At 36.4% G+C, this 23,324-nt stretch overlaps 1 long non-coding RNA gene across 1 annotated transcript; it reads left to right on the forward strand.

Moving 5' to 3' along the window:
• Positions 1 to 6,481: 6,481 nt before the first annotated feature.
• LOC138141879 (uncharacterized) lies at positions 6,482 to 20,299 on the forward strand. The gene is made up of 3 exons (XR_011163298.1): positions 6,482 to 6,669; positions 8,066 to 8,151; positions 19,334 to 20,299. It is a non-coding gene; the product is annotated as an uncharacterized lncRNA (long non-coding RNA).
• The last annotated feature ends 3,025 nt before the right edge of the window (positions 20,300 to 23,324 follow it).

Raw genomic sequence — 23,324 nt, forward strand, 5'->3', positions numbered from 1 at the left:
AATGAAAGGAATCACGTTGTCCTTTAGAATGAAAAAATATAGTATAAATCAATTACTTTTAAAGCAAGTTATATGTAATAGAGATCCCATATTTCATATACAATGTAATTCTCTCTTCCTGGCATTTATATATGAAAATGTTCAGGTTTCTTGGCATTTGTGAAGTTTTCAATCAGTGTACATAAATAGCTTATACTTGCCCAATTGAGGTTAAGAGAACTAAGTTCATGACAAATGTGTCCAAAAATTCTTGTTTCCCCAAGTTCAACAACACAGTAGAAATCGTCTGTTGTAAATGAAATTTTAATTCTACTAGAATCATTGGCCTAGACTCTAGACATCCTTCTAGGGTTTAAAACCTCTAGAATCATGGAGAATTTTTCCTCTGCAGATTTAGACCTAGGAGTCATGTTGATGAATCACCTGAATTTATAGATGAGGAAATTGAGACCCAGAAAATTTCAGTTATTTGCCCCAGGTCAAACTAACTATGCTTACTTTCCCTTTTTCTTAGAGATCACTGTCAACTCTGCCAATTGTTCTCCAACTAGTTGTTTAATCTCTTAATTATTATTTATTGTCAGTCATGCTGTCATTCTGAAACACTTCGATTACATCAGGCTTGAATCAATACAAACCCATAAGACCTGGATTTATGAACTGTGCTCCAGGAAGTTGTCAACATGATTCTAGAGTCAAAACAGTATCATACTGGTTCCCTACAATATAAGCTAAGTAGCACTGCTACTATCTGTGTCCAAAGTATTCCGTGACACTCTGATCCCATAGACCTTGCTATAAACACAAATTACACATTGAGGTCATTCATAGGTCCCTAATATTTCATACAGATTATTGGATTTGGGAATAATTTCTCTTCTTAAATAAAATACCTTATATTTTGATTTGTATTTTATAGAACCATTGGTTATTGTATATTTTGACAACTTGTTCTGAGAAATAAATAAATGAATTGCTCAAGCATTTATATGGGCCAAGCACTGGGCTAAGCGCTAGGATGATAGAGAAAGGGACTGGACCTGAGATTGCACTGATAAAGGGAACTCCTACCAATGCAGGTCTGAAGATTTTTCTGTAATTTATATCCCAAGAGAGATACCTTCAGCACTGAGAAGTTCAGAAATTGGCTCAAGAGAGTATTTGTTTGAGGTGTGTCTTCTCTTCAGGTCTTTCTCGCTCCAAGGCCAGCACTCTATCCACTATACGACACTGCCTCTCAATTTCTGTGGGGCTATAAGCCCCAAAAGGTAAATGGTTCCCATTCTCATAATATCATTGAGGGAGTCAACACATATATGAAAGTTTGTTGTAATATCCAGTGGATATTAGGACAGAATAGAAGGGTGGTCTTCTTACTAAAAGAATTACAAATGGTGCTTCTTAACTGACCCAAGCAGTATGGGATACTATGTCTGGTCTGCAAAAAAAGGGGTGAGAAACAGAGTTTGGAGAAGGCTAGAGAGGCCAGCCCACCAATACTGGGAAGATAGGAGGGGCCCTGAGAGAAGCAGAGGTTCTGGCTTCCTTCCCATAAGGGAGGCAATGAGTGAAGGGGAGGGGAGGACAAGAGACTTTGGCAGGAAGTTTGGGTGAAAGAGGCTGTTTCTGCCTAGCATCCTGATGGAGGGAAACATGGCAGGCTCTAAATATACTGAATGGTGAAAGGGAAGAAGAAAAGAGAAATGTGGAAAAAGTACCTCCATCTGGCCATAGTGACACGAAAAAGTTCCTAGCAAGTGCCAGTCACTCTTGTAGTATAGAATTATTCATATAACATTCATAGCTAAAGGTATAACCAGGGACTAAAGTTCTAACATGAATTTTTTCTGACAATTCCAAGTATGTTTCCCTTACGGGGAATCCAAGATGCCAGAGTAGTGCCATGAGGCTGGGTGTTTGTGTGGATTTCTGGGGTGAAAGTAAGACTCATTACTTGTCTGGAAATTCTAAATTCATTTCAATTCTAAATGGAAGTCCAAATTAGGGCTTTTAAGAGTCCAGAGATCTCTAAATGGCCCCGGGGGAAAAGTGGAACATGCTAGAAACAATTGGACTACTCTAAGTCCTTTATATCTTTTATGCATTTTCTGTGAGATAAAAATAAAAACTGTCTGTACCAAGTAGAAATTGTTACCTAGAGTGCTGAGAACCCTATAGTTGTATCTATGGGGACCTAAACATGATTTGGGTAGCTAAGTGTCCCAGTGGATAGAGTGATAGGGCTGAAGTTAAGAAGATGCATCTTGCTGAGTTCAAATCTAGCCTCAGACACTTAGCTAGCTGCTTGACTCTTGGCAAATCACTTAACCCTGTTTGCCTCTGTTCACTCATCTATAAAATGAGCTCAAAAAAGAAATGGCAAACCACTCAGTATCTTTGCCAAGAAAACTCTAAGTGGGGTCACAAAGCAGTGGCCATGACTGAAATGGCTGAACAACAAGACATGAATTATAATCAAGCTAGATTCAGAGATATACCAGAAATACCTCTAGAGAGGAGGGATGGGCAAAACGAGGCAAAGAGAGACATTTTTGGAACCACGAGATTGAATCCAGGACAATAGAAATATTGAGTTCCGGGATTATGGGTAATAGGTTACAAATAGTGTCTTTAGGCATTGATGCAGACATTGTTTTAACATGACCAACAAATAATCAATACAATTCTACTTTTAATGCCTCTCATTATATCACTATAAAAGCCTGAGATGGAAGAAGTTATTTTATATTAGTTTAATTGAATTTTATAATTTACTTGGTAACTTCATTTTAAAGATTTATGGTGATAATAGCTAACATTTAAATAGCACCTGCTGTATTCCAGGCACTGTGCTTTAAAAATATTATTTCATTTAATCCTCACAACAACTCTGGGAGGTAAATGCAATTATCCCCATTTTGCAGATGAGAAAACTGAGGCAAATAGAGGTTAAGTCACTTGCCCAGAGTCATACAGCTAGTAAGGATATAAGGCTGGATTTGAATTCAGATCCTCCTGGGTCCAGGCCATCCACTATGGCTCCTAGCTGCCTCTCTTTACGTTAGATGTTAGAATTAACATAGCTCATGATGGCATTATAGATTTAGAACTAAAAGGGACCTTATAGGTCATGTAGTCAGATTCACTCATTTTATAAAGAAGGAAATTAAAGCATAGAAGATTTAACTAACTTGTCCATGGTAACAAAACTAGTAAGTGGCAGAGCCAGGATTCACACCTAAGCTAGTATATGTTTATTACTATTGTTACTAATTTTTTCTTATTAGTAAATGTTTACTAATTACCCACAGCTGCATTTTACTATCTACTCTAGTATGGAGGCCCAAATCCTTCCCTCAAGGAGTTTCCACTATTGGAATAATAAATAGTATAAATAAAATAATAAAGTAATAAAATAATAAATAAAACAGACTAAACATATTCTTATGCCATTAAAATCAGTTCTTCTTTTCTCCCTACCCTACTGCTGTGTTTAGTTTTGCCCACACATTTGTAAGCTAAATAATGTCTCTTTCTCCTATACTCTTTCCTCACCTTCCCAGAATATTATTTACATAGACAAATGCATAGGATATATTGCATTTATTTCTCTCCTGTTTCCTTCTACAGGTGAAGGAATGGAGATGAAGTATTACAAATATATTGGGCAGATAATGCAAATAATCAATGAACTGATACCAGAACTGAAGTAGGAGAGTTGGTTCAACTGTCTCAGGGAATTAAAGAAGTTCTTTTTAATTTTTCCCTTAAGACAAAGGCAACTTCCCTTTGTCTTTTTGGTTTCATGACTACAATAATATCTGTAGAGTGCCTGTCACTCAAGTAGCTGCTTAGAAAATACATTTTGATCTATATCAGGGAGTGGAATCTGAGACTTCAAGGCCATATGTGGCCCTCTAGGTCCTCAAGTGCAGCCCTTTGACTGAATCCAAACTTCACAGAACAAATCCTTTTATTAAGGGGATTTGTTTATTAAGGTGATTTGTTCTGTGAAGTTTGGATTCAGTCCAAGGATTGTACTTCAGGACCTAGAGGGCCACATGTGGCCTCAAGACCTTAGGTTCCCCCTCCCCCTCCCCCATGTATATTTATATGATTCATTTTGGTCAGTTGTATGTCAGCCTGCTATAAAGAGATATTCAGAGATACGGAATCTTTGTGATTCTCTGACCTTTGATTCCTTTCCCTCCATCCCACTCTGTTAATTACAGAAGAAAAAGAGATTTGCTAGGGTCAAAGAATTCAACCTAGTAACTAACCCACTAGTGATGGGTCTCTCCATATTGCTGCTTTGCTGATCCTCAGACAGTAGATTCGTCATATCCCTAGGATCATACTCAAAACCCTCTCAACATAGTGCAGCCTGCTACAGCTTATGTTTCATCAGCATATCCTTCCAGAAACTAGAATCTCCACCATGACATAAGGAGAAAACAGAGTAGAACTTGGAGGAAAGACCTTATATTTAGCAGATGCTTAAAACCAGAAAGTCAGAAGCTATCTAATCCAAACCACAAAGTAAATGATATTATCTTTACAATATACCCAACAAGTGCAGATCCTGAAGGTTTTAGCTGTAAATCTCCAATGAAAGGGAAGAGAGTATCTCATGAAGCAGCCCATCCACTTTGAGATAACTCCGATTCATGAGAATTAGATTTGCCCTTTTCTAAACCTAGAGGAAAGAAAACCTAGGAGAGACATAATTGCAACTATCTGAAGTCCTTATGTAGAAAAATGAGCAGAACTAGGAGCAACGAATAACAAAATAACAGAATACTAAGTAAATCCATAAAATTATCATTTCTATACAGCAACAGTACTTCCAAAAGGAAGTGCTACAAAGAGAAATCATACTCAATATTAAGTATAAAATGCTGGGAACAAATCTAAAATCTACTAAAACTACTAAATCTAAAATCTACTAAAAACTACTAAAACTCATATACATTAATAAGTCATGAATTTTCCTAATAATTCTGGCAAAAAAATTAGAATTATATGAAGAAAGCAACTAAAATGTTCCCACCTATTGGCCAAGGAAATCCACCATTAAGCAGATATCCTAAGGTCAAAGATAGAAAGTTCCCATATATAATAAAATACTTATAGTAACATTTTTTTGTATTAACAGAAAACCAGAAACAAATAGATCTCTCTACTGGGGAAGAGTTAAATTGCATTGCATGAATACAACTTATTTATAAGAAATTATTTAGATGAAGAATATAGAGAAACATGGAAAACTATAGGAACTAATGCAAAATTAAGTATGTAGAACTAGGAAAATAATATACAAACCATTACATCAATATAAATGGAAAAGAGTAACAGAGAAGGGAGGGAGGGAAGAAAAGAAAAGGAAATTGGACCCTTCGTAATTATCAAACTTAACTTTGAAGAAGAAAAAATGTACCTGAAGTACCACTATGAATGTAGAATAATGAATAAGTCATAAAATTTTATTATGTATTTGCAAATTTTGCTGATTTTTTTTCTCTTTCCTTCTTTGTAACGAAAGATGTCTTTCTGGAGGAGGGGTTGCCAGAGGCATGTATTTGGAGATTAGTATGATGTAAAAACAAAATATATCAATAAAAATAAATACCATTTCAAACCTCTTTAAAAATAATAAAGAATAACATAATTGGAGGAATACTCATTGCTCATGGTTAGGCTATGCCAATAAAATACAGACAATGATTCTACCTAAATTAACTTACAGATTTAGTGTTATATCAATCAGACTACCAATGGGGTACTTTGTAGACCTAGACAAAACAATAACAAAATTCATTTGGAGGAACAAAAGGTCTAGAATCTCAAGAAAAATAGTTGAAAAAGTAGTGATGAAGTGAAAATAGTGCTTCCAGACCTCAAATTATATTATAAAGAAGTAATTGTTAAAACTATTTAGGACTGGTTAAAAAACAACAACAACAGAAAAGTAGATCAGTGCAATGAAGAGTTCAACTTAACACTGTGTTCTGAAAACCCAAGGACATAAACTACTCCAGGAAAGAATTCCTTATTTCACAAAAATTAATGGAAATAGAAAATTGCCAAGCAGTTTTGAAGAAATTGGTTAGAACAACATCTTACACCAAATAGTACAATCAGCTTCCAATGAATACTCAACAGATATAAAAGACTGTGTAATTTTTTTTTTTAGTTTTATTGAGTTCATTGTTTTATCTTTCAAAAAATTGAGGATTACTTTCATTTCAAGAGAGACAAAGTCAAAGTTAAGTAAAGTTAATGATTCAGTTACCTCATTTGAAAACACATAACATTTCACATACAAGGCACTCCCAACTCTTTATTTAAAAAAAAAATAACAAAAATCTATTTTCTCTCAATATGCTACAATAAATATACATAATCAAGCAAAACAAATGTCTTCAATGGCTCCATGTATATGTGTATATATGTTGTGGTAATAGGATTTGAAGATCTTCCATGCCCCTTGAACTTGCTGAAGTAGCAGGAAGGGGTAGGGCAGGAAGGAGCCGGAGCTGAGTAGGAGCCAGGCTGGAGCCAGTGTGCTGACTGCAAGTGGCAGTGGTGGCAGCTTAACTCCTTTTTTGAGCCAGCCAGAATTTCTACTAAGGACTCTTGCTGAGGACTGCCAGAGGATCTCTGCCTGAGGTAACCTATTCTGTTTTGAAGGCTTGAGAATGTGGGTGTTTACTGCATTAACTACATGTGCCAATTCCGTGGCTACTGTGATGGCTTTGACTTTCTGGTTTGGGGATTCAGTTTTCTGGTATTTGAATAAATGTTCTAGCTATGTTCCCCATATAGACAGCCTGTTACATTTTGTGATTCATAACCATATCAGCATATTTATAGTTACTGTAGGCATTGTGAATACTGCATTGTTTATACATTTGATGACAAGCATGGGATCACAAAATGTCAGGCCTCTATTTGGAAGCAGGAGGGCTTTAAAGGGAGAAATGGCTATCCCAGGGTGGGAGGATCTGCTTTATTCCTCTCTAGCCAGAGAATGGGCCAAAAGGACAGGACCCTGTGAAAACTGGGAACCAAGGCTACAAGAGAGAGAACCCAGAGATTCAGAAATATGTTTGCAAGGAATACCCACAGAATCAGGCAAAGAACTGTCAGGGTGTGCAGGAGAGGCTAGGTCCTACTAACAAGTTGTCGTCTTATGCGTAAAAGTAGAGATAAGCTGCTGGAGGAAAAAGCTCAAATGGCAAGAAAGTCAGATGGTTTGTGTGAGGATTCTTCTGTGCCACAGCATTCAGAAGAGAAAGCTGGAAGGTCTCAGGTGGTGGAAGAACAAGCTACTGTTCATGTAGCTAAAAGGAAGCAAAAAACTAGCAGGAGGAATGCGCATACAACTTTTGTACAGGCTAGGCAGAGTTGCCCTGACAACTGCCAGGAGAATGTGTGTGAGGAGAATGGAACAAGGTTAGATGAGGAGTCTTCTAATATGTACATATGTGTATTGGTATATATGATATGGATATGGGTGGGTGTGTATATACACACCCACACATGTATACCCAATATATGTGTTGTGTATATGTTTGTATATGTACATATACATGCGTGTATACAGATGCACACATATATATTCTCACTTTGCACCCTAAATTTGTCACATTGCTGTAATGGATAGCATGTTTTATTATGATTTTCTCTGGAATCATGAAAACTCATAGTATTAAGCATGAATTATTTTAATAATATTCATTGCAATTCATTTTTTATAATTCATATAAATATTAATTATGTTTAGTTTTATAATATTGATCTTACAGTATAAAATTTTCCTCAAGTTCTGCTCATTTCAATCTGCATCAACTCATGTAAATCCTTCCATGTCTTTTTTTAATTATCTATTTCCTCATTTTTTATAGCACAATAGAATTCCAACACATTCATGTGTCATACCTTATTCAGTCATTCTTCAATTGTTGAACATTATCTGTTTCCAGTTTATTTGCCACCACAAAAAGTGCTCCTATTGTTTTGTACATAAATATTTCCTCTTTCTTTTTATCTCTTTTCACTATAGATCTAGCTGTGGTATTGCTAAAAAAAAAAAATGGATGTCAACATCTTTCACAACTGTGGATGGTGGAGAATTCATAACCAAATGAGGTATAGAGGACATCACAACATATATCATTTTTATTGCATGAAAATTCAAAGCTTTTACATAAGAACAATTAATTCAGCAAGTATTATACTAATGACTGAGAAAAAAATCTTTAAATCAAATATCTCTGAAAAGGGTATGATACTCAATATTGAATTGATACAAAAATATTGCAGTCATTGTCCAACATATATAACTTTGAATAGATATGTGGGAAAATGGTTGTAAAATAATTTCAAACTATTAACAACAATAAGTAATGAAGGGTATTTTAAATCACTGAGTGAAATACAAAGCAAAACAACACTGAGGCATTACCTCAAATCCCAAACGTGGGTAAACATTGCAAAAGATGGAAATAGTCGATGTTGTAGGTGACATTAAAAGATAGGTATACTAATAAACTGTCGGTGAATTTGTTCCAACCATTCTAGAAAGCAATTTAGAGTTCTAGACCTGGAGTTGGGGAGACTTGACTTTTAAATCTTGCCTCAGACACCTACTAGCTAGCTGACGCTGGGCAAATAACTTTACCTCTGCCTTCCTCAGTTTCCTAATCTGTAAAATGGAAATAATAAAAGCATCATCCTTGTGGAGTTACCATGAGGGTCCTATTAGATAAAACCACTATCATTGTTTGTTGTTGTTGCCATTGTTGTTGTTGTGCCAAGAAAGTGATTGAAATGCAAGGCACATACTCCAAGAAGTTCAAAGACACACAAAAAAAGTTCCATATGTGTTTAATTATCCATAGCAGCACTTTTTTTTGTGTTAATATGGAATTGAAAATAGGGATGTATTCCCACAAAATTGGTAATTACTAAATAAAACTATGACATGATAAGGTAATTTGCCATAACAACAAATATGAAGAATTCAAAGAAACAGAGGAAGTTATATGAATTGATGCTGATTAAAGTAAGTAAAAACAGGAAAAACTCTGCATACGATATAAATTGTAAGTACAAAAACAATTGAAATTGTACATTTTAGTAATAACCATACTTGGCCCTGGAGAAAAGTTAAGAAAATGTAGCAGAAGAAAAGAAAGAAAAGAGGAACAACGAAACATTTTAAAACAAGGAGTTTACAAAGGGACACAGACGAGAAAGTCAGAGCTTGTAATGGCATGTTAAATTTCAGATATACCGTACATATTTATGTTATATAAACATATATAAAAACTGTGTGCAGTAGAGATTCACAGTTACATGTGTAATCTTTCTTTTAAAAATCTTTTGTTGTTTTAACCGTCCTTCTGGCAAAGTTGGGATTGACAGCTTTTCAAGGGAGCCTAAATTGTTAGACTCTGTGAGTTGTATTTCTTCCCATGCTGGAAACTATATAGAGGACTAGGGACTAGAAGGCAGAGTCTTCTTCTATAGTGACAGCTTTTAACAATTTCTCTGGAAAGCCATATTCCATCCTAGGTGGCACAGTGAATAGAGCGCCATGCCTGGAGTCAGGAAGATCTGAGTTCAAATGTGTCTCAGACACTTACTAGCTGTCTGACCTTGGTCAAGCTATTTAACCCCTACTTGTGTCAGGTTCTTCATCTATAAAATAGGGAAAATAATAGCTACTTCCCAGAGTTGTTATGAGAATTAAACGAGATAATATTTGTAAAGTGCTCAGCATAGTGTCAGGTACATAGTTAAGTGCTATATAAATGTTAGCTACTCTGTTGCCCAATGCGGAAAGAATGTGTGCGAGATTCATTACTTTTTCTTTTTCCTTTAAATGTTTTGCTTACTAGTTATCTGCATTTTTAACAACAGTTTGCTCAATAAATATAATTCTGACTATATACTGAGTTTGGGTTTTGCTATAGAGAGCATGTGTGCGAGAGAGAAAGCAAGCCTGTAGATGACTACACTAAATTCAGTTAGCTAGAAGATCTCCCTCCCAGACTGACAATCCTTGGATTATCTGGGGCCCAGAGCACTTTATGAATTCTATTGGATTGATTTTTTTCCTTAACTTTACAGAGAAAGGAAACAACTTGGAACTGTGATCTTCGCCCTAGAATGAAACTCTAACAAACTAATCTCATTAGCTCTAAGCAGACAGGGCACTTAGTGCCAGAGACCTTTGGATGTTCCTCCCTACCTGAAGAAAGAGAGGTAGGAGAGGGATCTTAAGAAGTCATGCCTTGAGCCAGCCACAGTGACCTCTGTGGAGCAACATTTATACATGGAAATGTTTATGCGTGTTGATATTTACCAAGTTTATGAGGAAGGAGAAAAAAGAAAAAAATGTGCTTAGTCCCTCCTTTGCAGAGATTGGGGACTTTGGGTGTGAAATATTGCATATACTGACACACACACCAATCAATATGTTGGTTTGTTTTGCTGAAGGGTTTTATTCTATTTCTTTTTTAATTGATTCAGCATAGGGAAAGGGAAGGAGCAAATCTGGAAGCAAATGTAATGTAAAAAAGTCATTAATAGAAATAAGACAGTTTTTAGAAGAGAAAGTGTTTTAAAAATGCATTTTTATGCTCATTTGCCTCAACACTATGATTGTATTTATGACCTCTTAATTCTCATCTTCAGGCAATGTCCTTCAACAATGCCTTCCCAGTTACAAAACTGTAATCATATGAAGTTTTCTGTGTATATTATCTAAATCCCTCCTACAGCAATATAATTTGGGTTTCTTAGGATCTGTCTTCATAAGCCATAATTATAGTTAAACTTTGTGTACCTGGACCCTGGGGTCTATTAGATCTGTCTTTTAAGAGCTAGGGACTATTAAAGACATGATCTTGGCTCAGACCTCAAGAGGTCAATGAATTTTAGTTTCCATAGCATTTACCTTTAATCTTTGACCCATAAAGGTATACTATTGCTAACAAGGGAGATGGAAAGAGATTGTAATGGACTAACACAAAGCCACTCCTACTATTTAAAAATCCACTCAGAACATAAATTCTACTAACAGTCACTCAGTCTTGTCATAATCTTAATTTCAAGAAGACATTTGAAAGACCGATGATTATTAATAAGATTTGTTTAATTGAATTCAATTGGTATTCATGAGGCCAAGATGGGAGATAAGTGGGCTGAATGATAACATAAAGAAAGGGATGCATAGCCCCCTCAGCTCATCCCTTTTCCTGTTTTTCTTGAGAACATCACCATCCTGCTGGTGAGCAGGGTTTGTAACCTTACAGTGATCTTTGACTCTTTATTTTTCTTTATCCAACTGTAAAGTCTTGCCAATGGTATCTCTCCACTTTTCATATAACTTCCCTTCTCTACATACTCATGGCCACCACCCTAGTTAACTTTCTCATCATGTCTCTCTTGGACTACTACAACAATCTCCTAATTTGTCTTAATGTTCAGCCTCTCATCATCAATCCATCCTCCACACAGGCACCAAATAAATATTCCCAAAGCAAAGATCTGATGATGTCATTCCTCTATTTTAAAAAGTGTCTGTGCTTCTAAGATAAATTACAAACTCTTCGGCTTGAAATTTAAAGTCATTCACAATTTAAATCTAACCCACATTTCCAAATTTATTGTGCATTATAATCCTTCACATATTCCAGTCAAATGGGCTTATTAGCTCACTTTCTAGATAGATCTCCCAACTCTATTCCTTTGTATGCTTGGAATACTCCCCTTCATCTCCAACTTTCAAATCCTATGTTTTCTTTCAGTTTAAGCACTACCTCCTGCAAAAGTTCTTTCCTGATTTTCCCCAGAAACTAGTATCCTTCTATTGGAAATTACTTTAAATTTACTTTCTATATATTTTATATTTATTCAACAATGTACATATTATCATTTCCCTCTTCATCCTGCCCACCCCCCACCCCCTTAAAAAGTAAGTTTCTTAAAGGCAGGTCCTATTTCCATTTTGTGTTTCTATTGCTAAGCACTGAGGACAGTGAAGAGTCACCATTTAGATGCTTGTTGAATGGGACCAGAAAATTGCTCAATAAATGAATCATCATCAACTTGTAGGGGTAACTAGTGACACATGGTAGCATTCTGTTCTTGTGCATGTGTTGTTCAGCATTTTTATCAATGAAGAAAGGAAGATATAAGTATTTATTGAGTGCCTCCTATGTTCGAGATACTGTGCAAATAGCTTTACAAATATTATCTCACTAATGAACACAGAGAAGGCATGTTTATCAAATTTGAAGGTAGCAACATACTAGGAAGAATAGTTGATATGTTGAAGGGTAAAACAAAGATTGAAAAATGTAGTGACAAGCTGGGATGCTTAGTTGAAATCAACAAGAGATGGAATGTAGTAAGAAAAATGTAAAGTCATGTATTTAGATCCAAAAAAATCAATTGTACAGTTATAACCTGGAATTAACTTCAATAGTTCATGTGAAATTATCCTATGGGTATGAAATAGCTGCTGCAAAAATAATGAATTCATGGTGAATATCAATAGAAGAAGGGTATGTGAAATAATGGAAGCAATGATCTATTCCAATCTGCACTGGTCAAACACAGCTGGAATATTGTGCTATTTTCTAGATACCTCATTTTAAACCAAATATTGCCAAACTGGGATATGTATAGAGGGAAATGATGAACATGGAGGGGGATCTGAGGGAAGCTGTTGTATAAGAAAGGGTGAAAGGAAGCGAGAATGGTTAGCCTGGAGAAGAGTTTTTTTGTCTTTTTTTTTTTGTTTTTTCTTTTGAAAACTTGTTTTATTTTGTTTTGCTGCTGTTGTTGTTCACTCATTCAGTCACATTTAACTCTTCATGACCTCATGGACTACAGCATACCAGGCCCTTCTCTCTACCCCCATCTCCTAAAGTCTGTCCAAGTTCATGTTCATTGCTTCCATGACAATATCTATCCATCTCATTCCTTGTCATCCCCTTTTCCTTTTTGCCTTCAATCTCTCTCAACATCAGGGTCTTTTCCAGTGAGTCCTGTTTTCTCATTGTGTGGCCAAAGTATTTAAGCTTCTGCTTTAGTATTTGACCTTCCAGTGAATGATCTGAATTAATTTATTTAAGTATTGACTAATTTTATCTTTTTGTTGTATAAAAGTCAATTCTATGGCTCAACTTTCCTCATAATCCAGTTCTGACATCCATACATTATACTACTGGAAAAATCATAGATTTGACTCTTTGGACCTGTGCTTTTTAGTATGCTGTCCAGACTTGCCATAGCTTTTCTTCCAAGAAGCAAGTGTATTTTAATTTCATGGCTACAGTTTCTGTTTGCAATGATCTTTGAGCTCAAGGATTTATAAAATCTGACACTGCTTCCATTACTTCTCTTTCCATTTGCCAGAAAGTAGTGGAACCAGTTTCCAAGATCTTTGTTGTTGTTATTGTTGTTGTTTTATGTTAAGCTTCAATCCACCTTTTATTCTCTCCTCTTTCATTCTAATCAATAGTCTTCTTAATTCTTCTTCACTTTTTAGCAGCAAAGTGGTATCATCTGTATATCTGAGATTGTTGATATTTCTCTTAGCAACATTAATTCCTGGCTTTTGATTCAGCCAGTCTGGTATTGCATGTCATGTATTCTGTATATAAGACAAATGAATAAATAAGGTAACAATATTCAGCCTTATGATTCTCTTTTCCTAATTTTAAACCAATCAGTTGTTCTATTTCTGGCTCTAATTGTTGCTTCTTTACCCTCATACAGGTTTCTCAGGAGCTGGATAAGATGATCTAGCACTCCCATCTCTTTGAGGACTTGCCACAATTTGTTGTCTAGTCAAGGATGTTAGCATAGTCAATGAAGCAGAATTAGATGTTTGTTAACTTTTTCTGGAACTCCCTTGGTTTTCTCCATTATCTATCAAGTGTTGGCAATTTGGTCTCTAGTTCCTCTGACAATTCTAAAACCAGCCTGATATTCTGGTAATTTTCTGGTAATTCTAGGTTCACATACCACTTAAGTCTAGCTTGCAGAATTTTAAACATAACCATGTTGGCATGTGAAATGAGCACAACTGTTGAGTAATTTGAACATTCTGAACATTGTCCTTCTTATGTATTAGGACATAAACTGATCTTTTCCAATGCAGTATTCACTGTTGATTTTTCCAAATTTGCTGTTATATTAAGTACAACATTTTGACGGCATCATCTTTTAGGCTTTTAAAGAACTCAGCTGGAATTCTGTCACCTCCACTAACCTCATTGTTAGCAGTGCTTCCTAAGACCCACTTGACTTCATTCTCCAGGACATCTAGCTCTACATCAGTAACCATACAGTGATTTTAAGATCTCTCTTATATAATTTTTCTGTATATTCTTGCTACCTCTTATTAATCACTTCAACTTCTTTTAAGTCCCTACCATTTTTTTATCATAACTATTTGTATAAAATACTGACCATGTATAAGACACTTCCCTCGGCATTGGGAATGCAAAGATGAAAACAAACCAAGTAACTTACATTCTACTGAGAGGTGCCATATATAAATAGATAATTAAATATTTTTTTTAATTTTTTTAAAAGCAATCAGGGTTAAGTAACTTGCTCAAGGTTACATGGCCAGGTGTTTCTGGGTGGGTGCTAAGTGTCTGAGCCTGGGATTCGATCCCCAGGTCATCCCAACACTGGAGCCGGTGCTCTTACTCACTGTGCTACCTGGCCGCCCCATAACTAAATATTTATAAGATAATTTGAGGAGGAAGACAGCACCAACAACTAAGGAAATCAGGAAAGAGAGAAGCATCTAAGTTGAACCTTAAAGTAAGCTAAGAATTCTAAGAGTTTGAGGTGAGAAGAAAAGACATTAGAGTCATGGCACATATTCTACCACATTACACTGAGGAGAGAGACAGAATACTGAATAGAACCAGGTGACAAAGGAAATCTCTGTAATGTCTGGGAAGTTAGATTAGCAGATGCCCAAGATCATTTCTAACAGGATAACTAGGTAACACAAAGGATAAAGAGCTGGGCCTGGAGTCAGGAAGACCTGAGTTCAAATCTTAAATACTTAATAGTTGTGTGGCCCTGGGCAAGCCATTTAACCTCTGTTTGCCTCAGCTTCTTCTCATGTAACATGGAGACAATAATAGCACTTACCTCTCTTGGTTGCTGCTGGGATCAAATGAGATAAAATTTGTAAAGCACTTATCATGGTACCTAGAATATAATAGGTGCTATATAAATGTTAGCTATTATTATTATTAGCTATTATTCCAACTCCAAAATTCTATGATCAACATACTCAGTTACTGCTTAGCAATAAAAAAGAAATGAGTTAAGGCTTTCCTTTCTTTCTAACATTAGATGAAATGGGGGAGTGAGGATCTTAATATTATTGCATCTAGAAAACTGTAAGACTTATAGAGTCTATAGGATTCTTTCCTGAATATACACAAATATACCCTTCCACCCCACCCTTTACCATAATTTTCTCATATCTGCACCCTGAACAATCTATTTTCCATTGCATGCCACCTTCTTGTTCCTATGCTATTCCCCATTGTAGATTCCTTCCTCTCTCTTCTCTAGGAAACTACATCACTTATTTCCTTCAAAAAGCTCCTGGAACTCACTTTCTGCAGGGAGCTTCCCTAGTCTAGTCTCATTTGGCTATAATCACTTCTCTCCAGCAACCTCACAGCAGATACATATTACATATATTTCTGTCAGGTATGTTCTATATAGCTTTATTTGATTTTGTCCTATATTTACATTAGTTTCTGAATTTTCATGTTTTCAATTTCCTCGGAGCCTAATACAGTGAGTTCATCTCTGTTTAATGCCTAATATAATTGCTTGCATGTAATTTTTCTTCCATCAATGCTATTAATGAACTGACTGCCATATACTGCATATCCATCAAAAGAAAAAGAAAAGCTAGGGACAAAAGACAGCTAAGTGTCTATATATCTGCTTGCTTCTCTCTCTCTCTCTCTCTCTCTCTCTCTCTCTCTCTCTCAACATACTAAAAGGGAATATTTTAGCTAGACAACAGTCAAATGCCAAGAATTCTGAGACCTTTCAGGCAGCTTGTAGGCAAATGTTAGAGTATGGATTGGATTCACATATTACTCACTAGGAAAGAGTAACAGAGCAAGGCGGGGTGAGGGTTGGGGGGGGGAGTGGTTGGAGAGAGGTATAACAAAGGTTTTGTTTGTGGGGAATGGAATCACCACTGTCTGGTTAGAGATGAAGTTCACTGATGCGTTTTCCATGATAGCCAATCCAACAATCCCAGCACTCAATCTTAGCCAAATGTTAATCTGCTGAATTTATTACATTTGAGTTCTGAAATTAAAATGGCCATCTGTGGCCCATGTGTGTGGTATGTAGAACAGTAATGTACTGTGGGCCAGCCTAACTAGAAGCAGAGTAAAGATTGTGAAGAGGTGGGCAGAAACATTCATCCACACACAAACTGAGTTAGTCCATCCTAGAAGCATATGCTTTTCAAAATGTAAAATAGCAACAGCAGCAGCAACAACAACAACAACAACAATGTATTTATTAATAATTCTTTCAATGTGCTTCCATAATGGGCTGTGCAGCTGTGGTCTGGTAATATAGTTTGCTTGACCAAGGCAATACTATCAAATGAACAAAGCCAAATTTTAGAGGAAAAAGGTCAGGCCTGCCAGAAATAATACAACGAAAAAAAATTTTTTTTTCCCTAGGGAGCAAGGATGCAAAGAGCTGTCAGAACAGCAAAGGTTGCCACAATAAGCACTTCTGGCAGCAATCAGCACCTAATTAGGGAAACAGCAGTGATAGTTCATGATAGAAAAATACATTCATGTTCACTGGAAGGTGTAGGCAGTAGACCAGGGATGGGGTACCCTTGGCCACCTGTGGTCTCATGGGGCCTCGAGTCCTCAGGTTCCCCACCCCTGATATTAGATACACCAAATATTGCCCTTTACCTATAGGTCCAGAGGTGAAAGCTTTCATGACCTAAGGATGAGAATCTAGGCATTTCATTCTAGAAATGAAACAAAAAACTAAAAGATTATAGTACAATAAGTGGTTGAAGGCAATATTGAATTACTATTTTTTAATAAAGTGTTTATATTTAGAAATTATAGATTGACTAATTCAGCAAGCATTTATTAAGCCCCTACGGGGGGGGGGCAGAGCAGGCTGGTAAGCACTGGGAAAACTCTGAAGCTGAGGTAAATGGAGAGTTTCTGGATGTATATGTGGTTGAGATGCCCTAGCAAGGATTAGGTATACAATAGTTCTGTAGTATAGGAGGAAGAATATATATAGCCATTTCCACTCTCCTTTGTGGGAGGTATCTATAGCTATAAAGTTCTGTGACACATCCTGGTAAGTCAGTCAGATTTAGACAGGGGCTAACAATTAGATTTTTAACCTACAGATAGTTTACTACAAGAAGGTAGGGGGAGAAACAACTATTATCACTGCTAATAGGGTTAGAGAAAAGGAAGAGCTCCAGAAGAAACTTAAGTCTCTTAAAGATTCTTTCCTATGACACAATCTAATTTTTGTTCCTATTAATTGCACTCGGTCTAAAGCCCAACCATCAGGACTTATTGGTCTTCTGACATCATTACTTGGGTTCCTTACTACCAGAACTCCTCGGAGGAAAAGGCTACAGGTTTTAGTCACTCCCACTTACCAGTAGCAGAAAAACCTCTTAAATATTTAAAAGGAAGGAATTCCTATCGATCACTACAGCATAAATAGATTATGAAGAAGTGGGGTTGTAGTAATAGCTGAAAAAAACCAGTTTTCCTATGTTGCAAAGGTTTGCAACTATAGAACTTTCAACCTAATCTTTGTTCCCTGCTGACTAAGCTCCTAATTAAACTTCGCCTCTATTTCCCTTGCCTTGGCTTTGGCTCACCAGGCTGCTTCAGCCCTCATAAATTGCCTTCTCTGGCCCTCAGTCATAGACACAGAATTGAACTAATTCTTTCCTTCTACTTCCCCATAGGTTGGACATTCTTTGGAATATCTCACTTTGAGTCCCTGGCCATTTCCCAGGAATGTACTTCCTTTCTACCTCCTGACTCCCAACTTTCAGTGATAAAGATTCTTCTTTATCTGGCAATCAAAACTATCTCGTTTCATGCTTTGAGTGTTGCCAACTCCTTCCATCCTCATTTATAGAATTTTATTCTGGTCTCCTTAAAGCTTCCGTTTTTTTCTGGCACTGTCCCATGACCATTACTTTGGATTATCTACTTGAAGAAATTTTGACTGACTATATCTCCTTATTGATTAATCTCTTGATGGTGAAATTGTCACTTCAACCTATGTTACATGGGCCTGAGCCTAGGATTTCATTCTCCTCATCAAATAGCTTCCTATCCTTGACTAAATTTATTATGTAGTTCAAAAATTATCCATGTTATGGATCCACCCTAATTCTCCATTCATTGGCTGAGCTGATCTGACAGACTGAACAGCTTTTCATATCATTAGCTAGAGCAACTTGTCCAAGATCAATTATTTTCCCATCTGGGGGCCTTTCCTCTCTGAGGATGAATCCAAATTAAAAAATGGAGGATTGAATAATAAAAAATCAATTTAAGAAGATTCTCCATAGGTCAAAAAGCTAAGAGTCTAAACCAAAAAAAAATCAGAGAGAGCAGTCATCTCTCTGATAAGCAACCAAGACGAATGGAGTTTGCCATTGATATATATATATATGTGTGTGTGTGTGTGTGTGTGTATGTGTATGTGTATATATGGAACAGCAAATAACATCCACACTAGGACAGGTCAAGAGACAAGGACTGAGAACAAGCCAGAATTAAGGGTGTTGCTGAATGTCATTTTTTTGTTCTTTCACTATGGATACTAAGTCCCACCTACAAAGCTCCACAGTACTATCACTATGAACTAGTAATTGAGGTTGAAGGTAGTGGTTGGAAATATACAAATTAAAGGGATTTTGGAAGTGTTTATCCTAAAATAGGTCTTTGGGTATATATCCTCTTATAGAAAATTGGTATGGATTTTAGAAACAAAAATATAAGATTAAATGAAATTAAATTCAAGACATATTGCTCAAATGGTGGCTAAGGAATCAATGTCAAGACAAAAAGAAGCCCCCTTTTGTTTCTTTAAATTGTGATTAATTATAAAATAAGCATGCCTCCATTAGTTGTTTAAATAGTGTTGATGGACAGTCTAGGATAGCTCTAAGACTCAAGGAATGTTGATAATGATTTGAAATAATAATATTCATTCATATTACTTTTGCTAGGATAACTAAGAGTGAAGAAAGTCAGAGGAAAATTAACACCCTGTCAGATTCATTCACTATCTCTTGACTAAGAGGTAGATCTTCCCACTTCCTCAGTAATGAAGGCCATATTCAGATGAATTCTCCTGGAAAAGCATGCCAACTTAAAAATAATATCATGCCTTGTGTTTGTATTGGACTTCATCGTTTCAAAGTAATCACATTTGATGATGATGATGATGAGAAGAAGAAGGAAGAAGAAGAAGAAAAAGAAGAAGAAGAAGAACCATGTCAAGAAAGAATTATTACTCCTACTTTAGAGTTGAGAAAATTGAACCTCAGAAAAGTTTAAGTGACTGAACAGTCATATAGCTAGTGATGGTGATGCTGGGAATATAGCATTTAGGTCTTCTAATTGCTAACTTAGTGTTCTTTCCACTATACTGTGCTTCCTTGGTTGAGGACACAAAAAAGTTTCTCTTCCCCCTTTCCTTACATTCATGTTACATGATACCTTCTTTAGCCCTCAACAAAGAATTAGATTATTTCGTCTCTTTCCAAGGTCCCTGGAGAGCTTCTACACCACTTTTCAGATTCTCCCTAAACCATGGATGAAGCATTTGGCCATGTACCCAGACTTCCCTGCAGACCCAAGGGGCCCCACAGAGCATGGATGAGGCAGTTACTAAACTTTCACCAGTGAATTTCTTAAATACCTAATGATGACCCTGGGGAGAATGAAGGGCTGTAATTCACTCCAAGGGCTCCGCTACCGTTCACTCAGCACTCTCGTTGTGCTCTCAGAGTTCACGACACCCACAAAGCCCTCTCACTGAATTACAGCCTTGTATTAGCTCCAAAGTCATCTATCATCCCACGTGCTTCTGAATCTTTTATTGAGTGTGCGAATGATGCTGTACTCTGGTTGACATAAGAACACTGATTATGCAAAGTGTTCGGAAGGAAAATAAATTGAACCCTTGGGGGGAGAAATAAAATGACTTGATTATCTTTTTTTTTCCTACATGTCCTTTCATTCTGTGTTTTTAGTTCATATTGGCCAAATTATAGTACTAATAATACTCAAGGTCAGAAGAACTAGAGAAAGCAGAGAGCCCTGGTCATATAGTTTTATAGTTCACAAACTAGATTGCCATCTGTACATATATTTAGCAACGTGCTTCCACTGAATTGTTGAATGTGTTATGTAAACAGTAGTTGCCAAACAAAAACACATGGAAAAGCCAATCAGATAACACTGAAAGAAAGTCCTTCACATTGCACTTGGCCAGGGTAGGTAGATATACCACCAATGGTCACTTCCAGCACTCATTCACAAAATATGACCGGTTTCAGGATCAGCATCTAAATAGTTTAAAGCCAAAGAACTAGGGGGCATTTTGTCATTTGCTTTCTCAGTCACAAATGGTTGGGAACTGGTAAATATGAGTGGAGTCTAATTAGCTTAATACCTCTGATGGGCCTTTGTCATAGCAATGAAAATTTGCCAACTTCAAAAGCAAACAAACATGACTGGACCTTCTGAGAATCTGTTGTAAAGTATATGGGCATTAATCATATAAGCTCTTTTTGTTCCTCTAAGAAGTTTGTCAACTTTAGTCATGTTTATGAAATACCACACTCTGACACTCTTTTTAGCAGGTGACTCTGTTTCTACTCATCTTCCCAGATAACTGTTGCCATGTGCAGCCTGACAATGAAGTTCCTTTACCCTTAAAGTGCTGACTAATTTTTGCATCAGTAGCCTGAAACATCCTGTAAGACACTATTAATTGGCTCAAAAACATTTGTATTCTGTCCAAATGCATCAAACACTCCCCAGGTAGCAAATGGATAGTGAAGCTTAGCCGAACACACTTCACATATTAAGTATTAAGTTTGGGAGACTGTCTTGTATCCTCCGTTTTGACGTATTTGACATGACTTTGGCGCAGTTGAAGTAGGGGCCAAAAACTATTGGAAAGAGGCCAAGAATAACACAGTGTTTGTATCACTGATGTCATGAAGAGATTCTATCACCAAATGAGGAAAAGTCTGCTTGTTTTGTTTTCTCACCACATCACTGGACATTTTACAGCAGTAAATTTTGTGATTTTTAAAAGCAATATTTTGCAAACGTGTTCCAAACCATATTTCAATCTGTGCTACAGGCTCAGCAGAAATAAATAATACATTTGACTGAACTTCTCAGACTTTGGCCAAGTCCTAGCCTGAATGAATTTCTAACTGACTTGGTTGACACGTATGACACAATTAGGTTACCACTGGATGGGTTGTTCATTAGGCATGAGCACATTCAAAATCAGCTTAGTATGGAAGCATTTTGCTGCAAATGTGGTGGTGAAGAGTCAGCTTTAAAGGGGTTTGGGGTGGGGAAGGAATAAAGTTAATGTGAGAAGGGCAATGTTTGGATAGTGTTCAAAAAGAAAAGAAAAAAAATGAATATAAAGTCTAGTAGAATATAAATTCCTTGAAAAGACTTTTTATCATAAATTTTATTTATATGCACTGTAAGCATTTATTGTTTGTTGAATCAAAGTGAAATACTGTAGACTTTGATAGAGACTTTTATTACTAACTTGTGTGCCCAGCTTTCATAGGATATGAACCATAAGTGAATATTCTAAGAGATCTCCAGCGTCACTAAAGTGATTTTTCTCACCCTGGAACTACCCTATGCCTCTCTGGCCCCATTTTGTCATTGGTGAGTTCCCCCAAGATCTCCATTTGGGGGATGGACCCAGTCTAGCCACATTTCATTCCCCTCCCAGCCCTGCTTCTGACTCTCAGGACTTTGCCATGATGGCCCTGTCCAGGAACTTTCCCTTCCCTATTTCTATGCCCCACTTTTCAGCTCTCTTTTTTTGTTGTTTTCCACCCCTAGAATATAAGTTCCATGAGAGTGAGGGCCATCTTATTTTGCTTATATTTGTATCCACAGTGTCCAGCACATATTAAGAGTTTAATAAATATTTGTTGCCTCACTTTGTCTTGTTGCTTTTGTGCTTAATTCACTGTCTTCAGAGATCTGAAAGGTGACAGATGAACTCCTTGAATAGTTTTTCATAATAAACATCATCTGGTGTAATTTGTTAAAAAAAAAAAAAAAGACCCTCTCAGTGCACTTGTTTTTACGTTATCATAGAACAGACTTTGGAAGATCTCCAAAGTCATTTAATTCAATGCCTATCTAAAGCATGAATTCTCTCTACAACACTGCCAAATCCAGTCTCAGTTTGATATAGAGATAGATCATTGTTTCACAGAGTCTAACCAAACTGGTTTAGAATAAATGTGAGGTAATAAAGAGAAAGCTTTTTAGTATAGAGTTTCAAAGTAAATATTTCCCTTAGTGGGTTTTTTTGGAAGGCTATTGCAAACATCCTTTAGAGGAAGAGATTTTCATTTGTTTCCACAGTGGTGACGGTACTTGTGTCAGCTGAGGTAGAGGAATGAAACAGCATTTCTGTTAGACCAAGATTCATTTAATATTTGCACCTGCTATTTTTATACTACGCATTCTCTTTACAAAGCAATATGGCTAAGCAGAGAATTAGATTTACTTCTAGTTTCAGTCAAATCATTTAACCTCTATGAACTTTAGATTCTTCATGTGTATAATAAGGTAGTTGGATTCTATGATCTCAAAGGTCCTTTCTAGGTTTAATATTCTATATAATTTTATGTTCAAAAAACTCAGGGGAACAAATTATGTCATTTGTACTATTATAGACATTATATAATGTCTCATATTCTGTAGTCATTTCTGAAAACACCATTTGATGTGGAAGAAGATGAAGGAGAGCTGAGTCAATGAAAGGAACGTTGGAAAGGGCAGACAATTTGTCAATGCTTTATTTATGAATCATTTTCTTTACTGCTCTATAAGAACAAGGGGACAAAGAAGAATGGAAGAAGATAGTAATGGAAAAAAGGAATCATCATTGCCCTAAATTCTTTTAGTGCCATAGAAGCTCATTCTGCTGTTGTA

This window comes from Petaurus breviceps, unplaced genomic scaffold, assembly GCF_028583685.1.
Source record: "Petaurus breviceps papuanus isolate PSGF00001 unplaced genomic scaffold, PetGlider_PUasm1.0 90504, whole genome shotgun sequence".
NCBI classification, from domain to species: domain Eukaryota; kingdom Metazoa; phylum Chordata; class Mammalia; order Diprotodontia; family Petauridae; genus Petaurus; species Petaurus breviceps.